Source organism: Phytophthora infestans, genomic scaffold (genome assembly GCF_000142945.1).
Source record: "Phytophthora infestans T30-4 supercont1.20 genomic scaffold, whole genome shotgun sequence".
In the NCBI taxonomy this organism is placed as follows: Eukaryota; Oomycota; class Peronosporomycetes; order Peronosporales; family Peronosporaceae; genus Phytophthora; species Phytophthora infestans.
This window is the reverse complement of record NW_003303739.1, coordinates 760,951-768,170: the sequence shown is the minus strand read 5'-3', so window position 1 is coordinate 768,170 and position 7,220 is coordinate 760,951.

Genomic DNA, 7,220 nt, shown 5'->3' with positions numbered 1-7,220 from the left:
CATTGAAGTGACGACCGATCCACTACCATTACCACAACACTTACTGGAGCGCGGATCGGCCGCTGATGTTCATCTGACATCTGTATCAAGTTCACCTCCTGTTCAAACTCCACAAGCTGAGCCATGGGGGAATTCCACTCTCCAATCCCCATCAACAACTATTGATACTGAGGAACAACTCCCACATCTTGAAGAAGAATTCGAACCCGGTGTTCATACATATTCATTTGTAACTGAGACGACTGCACAACCTCCTTCTACCGCTTTAAAACGTCCTCGATACGTAGAAGAGATTCATTCAGGAGATCTTGATTCACCTGACGACGTCCAGGAAGCGGAAACACGAATTTCGCTGATTCTCAGCCTTTTAGCAATCCGCCATGTGCCTAAACCACAATCTTACGGAGCGGCCATGCGATCGTCGAACTCTCAGTAATGGCGCACAGCTGCTGAAGCCGAATACAAACCGCTCATGACGAATAAGACATGGGAACTGGTCAAAAACCCTAAAAATCGAAGGGTTCTACAAAATCGGTGGGTGTGTGTTGTCAAATACACTGGATCAGGTGAAATTGACCGATTTAAAGGCCGTCTGGTTATTAAAGGCTTTCTGCAACAATATGGTGTTTTCTACAATGAAATACTCGCACCTCCCATTCGCTTGGAGGTGCTCCGACTGTTGTTAACTATCGCCGACCTCCTTGACCTTGAGGTGCATCAAATGGATGTAAAGACTGCCTTACTTAATGAAACCCTCGACGAGGAACTTTACATGAAGCAACCTGAAGGTTTCGTTACCCCGGGTCAAGCGTACCTCGTGTGCAAACTACTTAAAAGCCTCTATGGTCTGAAGCAAGCTCCCCGCATCTAGTACCAGACCCTGTCGGCATTTCTTGAAAGCCTCGGGCTTGACAAACGCATCAAGGACCGATGCGTCTTTATGGCCAAACTGGACGGCCAGGTATGCTATGTTGCGGTTTATGTTGATGACTTGCTCATTATCGCACCTCCGCTTCGCCTCGTGTGTCGTATCAAATCTGCCCTGCAGCAACGATTCTCCATGACAGATTTTCTGGGAGGGGGGGGGGAAGTACATTCTCGGCTGGTCCATCGAGCGTAGTCGCGAAGCCAGAATGTTATTCATTCACCAGCGAAAATATGCAACCACTGTACTAGATCGGTTCAAACGCTTAATCACATATCCAGCTGCGACGCCATCAGACCGCAATGTAAAACTCACCACTGCAGTGCAACCTCAGACGCAGTATGATAAGGATGAAATGAAAGACATTCCCTATAGGGAAGTTGTCGGTAGTGTCATATACCTTATGGTCGGCACCCGCCCTGATCTAGCATATTACATGCGCGAAGTAAGCCAATTTCTTGCTAACCCGGGTCTCGAACACTGGAAAGCAGTAATCAGAGGACTCAAGTATCTCTCTGGAACAGATGACCTCGGTTTACTAAGGGGTGGGTCGAAGGCTGTTGATGCAAGTAACCTTGTTGATCATCTAACTGCGTACACCGACTCGGACTACGCCAACTGCCCTGACACAAGGCGCTCAGTCGAAGGTTATATCACAATGATAGATCAAAGTCCAATTATATGGCTGTCAAGAAAACACCACACTGTAGTGCTCTCGACAACAGAGGCTGAGTACATTGCACTGTGCCACTGTTTGCAAGAATCAATTTTCTTAAAACTGCTACTTAAAGAACTTGGATTTCAGACCACTAAAGCTAGCATGATAAAAGAAGACAACCAAAGTTACATAAAGATATCAAACAATCCCGAGCTACATGGCCGCTCAAAGCACATTGATATTCGATATCACTTTGTCCAAGAAAAAGTAGAGAGACACGAATTTAGTGTTGTTTACTGCAACACTAAAACTGTGACGGGGTCACACAGCACCTTGCGCTAGAGGAAGTTATCTTCCGAGAGTATACAAACTCTCAGTGAACGGCAGTTCACAGGTCCCCTCTTTAATTAAAGAGAGCGAAGTGACCTAAATAAGGTAGATTGTAAACTGAGTATATTTATAGGTAGGTTAAGTTTGTGGTTAATACAAACTATCAGTTACCTATAGAAATGCAATGTCATTTAACCAATGGTTGGTTTTGAATGACCTTGGTACCTTGTACCAAATATCCCGGAGTATGACATGTCATACTCCTGAAGTGTGAAGTGTCACACTTCATGTAACCAGGGTACACTTAGTGCTACGTACCCCGTTACATCCTCCCCCACTTAGGTTCGGTTTACCGACCAATCAGAATGAAGAGATGTTCGTCACAAACTCTCATTCTCAAAGTCGAAAACCATCGACTCGGCCGCGCGAGCGCGGCGGAGGCTCACTTTACAGTTAGAGCCTCGAGCAGCAACCTGTGCGCTCTTCGTCAAGGTCTCCACTTCGACCGTTAACATGCCTCGTGGCACTGCTAAGAGCGGTGCTAAGACACGCTCCAAGGCTGCAGCCGGTAAGGCGCAGGCCAAGAGCACTAAGCCTCACGGCAAAGGCTCTGCACTCAAGGAGGCTACTCAGGTGGCCTCCGAGGCGATCGGATCCTCGGGTGACGCGGCTGCGGACAAGCGCGCAAGCAGGCGCCGCAGTCCGTCGCCCTCGTCTTCAGACAATCGTCCGAACCCTCGGTTCGTAGAACATGAGTTCAACTCGGGCAGTGAGGACGATGCCGAATTCGAGAGCACTCATGATGCTCCTGCGGGCTCTGTGGGAGGGCACAGCCCAGTGCCCAGTGAGCACAAAGAAGACAGCGTGCAGTCGTCCGCTAGTGATCACGGTGATCACAGTCCCAGGACCTCTGTGCGCTCTGAGAGTCCGGCCGTTAAGGCTAAGGGCACTCCCAAAGCCGGTGGCGATGAGGAAAGGAGTCCTCGCAAACGTCTCTCGCTTGCCGAGGGTCTTGCGCGCGCTAAGGCCTCTAAAGCCGAAGGCGCCAAGCCCTCAAAGAAGCGTACCGCCTCTAAGTCTCCACTCCGCGAGGAGAAGGAGACTCGACGCTCCTATCAGAGTCTCTTCGGCTCCTCGGATGAAGAGGAGGAGAAGGAGGAAGAAGAGAGCTGCCGCCGCTTCTGTATCCCAGATTGCGACAGCCTTCGGGCAGTCAATCAGGAGCCGTTCAATCGGCTCCCCATGAGTTCTCGAAGTGGGCATAACCCCTCCACTTCACGAGGAAGCTGTCGCTTGCCGCGACACCGTTGCTCCTGGGGGATCCGCTCCACGTGGTAGTGGGCTTCTCCATTCCGGTCAAGCAGGGGCGGAGGTGCCCTCGTACGAGTACGAGTACTCGGCGCCTCCCGAGAGCCACTCTCGTTCGAGTGCTCCGACTGCGGGTCCGACACGGGACCCTGAAGGTTGACCGCCTCCGTCAACGTCTCCTCGTGCTTGAGATTGCACTTGGCCTTGGGACTGGCGGTAATGCTGCCGCCCAGGCCGGGAATCAGGGCGAGCTCGCTCGTCTTGCGGGTCGCCTGGACCTGGTGGAGCGAGAGGTCGCGAGCCTGCACCTGCGGGTGGAACCGCCGGGCCTCTTCGTCCGATCTGGACGAGGCCTTTCGCATAATCCGACGGATCGAGGCTTTGTTGCCACGTCCGGAGCCGCCTGCGGCACACTCCCAGACGTACGCGTATGGTGCGTACCCGGCGTACTCAGCGTACTCGGCGTATGGCGCCGGGGTCCGTTCGTATGGAGCCCCTCCGGCGTACGGTCTTGACCGCAGCCTTGCCGTCCCGACCGAGGCTTGGGTGCCTGCTCCGACGCCCTCGTCGACGACTGTGACCGGCCCTCGCTTCGAGGAGCTGGGTCAAGGGGGGTCTGCGAGTCAGCAACCCCCTGCGGGTCAAAGTACCGCTTAAGACGTCCGACATAGAACGTCGGGTGCGTCGTCATTGACTTTGGAAGGTCGATGGTGTACGACGCACCATGTCTGGCCAGGACTGCAAAAGGTCCGATGAAGCGGTGCTTCAGCTTGTTGCTGCCGACAGAGCTGACAGTGTCTAGCGGTAGGTTCCTCGTGTCTAATAGCACTAAGTCCCCCACTTTAAATACACTTAAGTTTCCTCTTCCATGTTTGTCTGAGTACTCCTTTTGTCTATTCTGGGCCGCTGCCATGGCATCGCGGACCCTGCTGACAATGTTCAGCTTGGTATCCATAAAGGATTCCACCTGTTTCCGCAGCGAAACTGGCCTCACATCCGAGACCTGGGAGGAAAGGGCTTTCCGAGCCTCTCCCCCACTTAGAATAGAGGAGTCAGTGTTTCCTCGAAGAGTGAGAGGCACTCTGGGGTGGCGGAAGCCGTTCAAGTAGAACGGCGTGAACCCCGTGGACGCGTGCACCGCGTTGTTGAGCGCAAACTCAACAACTGGAAGCTGCGTCGACCACGTACGTGGCGCTGCCGCGCACACACTGCGCAGAGTGTCCTCGAGCACTCGATTGACGCGCTCTGTTTGCCCGTCTGTCTGCGGATGATCCACAGTGGACATCTGCAGACGAGTTCCCAGTAAAGGGAACAGCGTTTTCCAAAACGCAGCAGTGATCGCGAGTCTCGGTCCGAGACAATCGTCTCCGGGAGACCGTGATAGCGGAACACGCCATCGACGAACATCCTTGCGGTTTGTTCGCCCGTCACAGTGACGGGAACTGGAGCAAGATGTACCATCTTGCTCAGCCGACACACGAACACCAAAATTCCGGTGTTGCCGTGTCCGTCGGCGGGAAGCCCAAAGATGAAGTCAAGACTCATCGACTTCCAACAATCAGCCGGTACGGGCAGGCTCTGTAGTGGAGCCGAAGAGTGCCCTGCGGGTTTAACCCGCTGACATGTTTCACATGTCTTGACGTACCGGGCGACCCACTTGTACATGTGGGTCCACCAGAAGGACTGAGAGACCGACAGAAAGGTCTTCTCGCGGCCCAAGTGGCCGCTGGAGGGTGCGTCATGCGCCTCCGCGAGGATGTCGAACTTCAGATCCTCGTCGTTGGGTACAACCACCCGTGGAGGATCAGTGGGCTCTACCCGATAATAGAGGAGGCCCTCCTTCAACTCATATCGGTGGAGCCGTGAGCGCTGTCGCGACGAGAGCCAGTCGGACTTCGCGCTCGTTCCGGCCTTAAGGAACTTGACGATAGGCGCGACAGCCTCATCGTCCCGATACGCCATGCGTATACGATCATATAGATCCGTTGTCACCCGCGTGATGTGGGCCAACTCATAGTCGGGACGCCGAGAGAGGGCGTCCGCAAGCACGTTGAGCTTGCCCGGCTTGTACTCGACGCGGAAGTTATATTCCGCGAAGAAGGACAGCCACCTCGCCATCCTTTGGGAGAGGTGAGGCGAGTTAGTCGCCGTCCTCAAGGACGCGTGGTCTGTGTAGATCACAAAGGGCCTAGAGCCCAGAAGGTGAACACGGAACTTCACAAGGGCATATTTGATTGCCAGGAGCTCCTTGTCATGGACAGGGTAGTTCCGCTCGGCGGCTTTGAGCTGCCTGGACTGGAATGAGATGACTCGTTCCTGTCCAGCCGTGTCGTCCTGCAGCAATGCACACCCGATGGCGTAGTCGGAGGCATCGCAGACGACGCTAAACGACTTCGTCTCGTCCGGCAGAGCCAGGACAGGGGCCTCTTGGAGACTGGCCTTGATGCTGTCAAAAGCATCCTGGTGCTCTTGCTCCCAGCGCCAGTCGACGTCCTTCTGAAGGAGGCTCGACAAAGGCTTAGCGAAGCCCGCGTACCCAGCGCTGTACTTGTGAAGGTAGTTGGCCAAACCCAACCACTTTCGAAGATCCTTCTGGGATCGGGGCGTCGGCCATGCTGCTATGGCCTTGACCTTGTCTGGGTCAGCCCGAACGCCCACGTTGCTTACGAAGCAACCGAGAACTTTGATCTCTGGTGACGCGAAAACGCACTTGTCGATGTTGGCGTAGAGCTTGTTCGCTCGCATCACGTCCAACACTCGACGGAGGTGTCCTAGATGCACCTCCATGGCCGTCTTGCCTCCCTCGGCACGGCTATGGACGAAAATGTCGTCGAAGTACGTCTGTACGAAGGTACGCAAAGGGCGGAACAATTGCGTCACCAGGCGATTGAACGTCGCCGGGGCGTTAGACAAGCCCTGCGGCATGACGAGCCACTCCCAAAGCATGCCGCTTGGAGTGCTTACCGCGGTGAGCGGGATGTCACTCTCTCGCATCAGGATTTGGTAGTATCCGTCTACCAAATCCAGCGCACTGTACAGTACGCTCCCGGCCATGTTGTTCAACAACACATCCTTTCGTGGGATCGGTGTTTGGGCCGGCACCGTTGCATTGTTCAGCTTGTTATAAGCGTGAACCAGACGCCACTTTCCGTTCGGCTTACGAACGCAGAAAGTCGGCGTCGAGTGCGGGGATTTCGACTCCCGCACCATGCCTGCCTTCGCTTTCGCGGCGAAGAAGGCATCAATGACCTCGCACTGTTCGCGCGGGAGAGGCCATTGCCTCGTGACACAATACTTTGTGCCGGGCACGAGATCAATCTCGTGCCGTACGCCTCGATCCGGTGGGAGTTGGGTCGGTGGGTGTTTATTCACCACGTCCGCATACTCCGTCACCAAAGGATACACCGGATCCTTGGGGTTCTTGAGAATCTCAGAACCCAAGCGCGCCTGACGCTGCTTGTTCATGTCTTCCAGGACGTTCTCGTCCAAGACAGAGGAGGAGTTCAGCTCCTCCTGAGTGGTCTCAGGTCTTATGAGTACCATCTCAGCGATCTCTCCAGCCTTGAGGTTGGCCAGGAAAGACTCAGCCGTCATTTCCTCGAGGTTCAGTATCTCTGTAACCTCTGGCAACTGTTCCAAGTGGACACCAGATGCCTTGACGGGTAAACCCGTCTCGCTATCGAAGATGTGATAGCACTCTTCCACCGGCCTTGTCGGAGGAGCCCGGGCCCTGGACTCCGAGTCGCTTGAAGCGACGTCGATCGGAACGAAGTTCGGATCCGACTTGAGGCGGCGGCGGCGTCTTTGCCGACGGCTTCTGTGACGGGGAGCTTTGCTGCCCACGTCTAGGGATGTCGTCGCTACGACATCCGAGGCACTCGTGGCCTCGTGTGGTACTGTTGTACCCACACAGGAAGCGTGTTCAACGCCTTCCTCTTCAGTTAAGGTCTGGGCGACCGCGTGTGGCACTGTGTTACCCACACAGGAAGCGTATCCGAC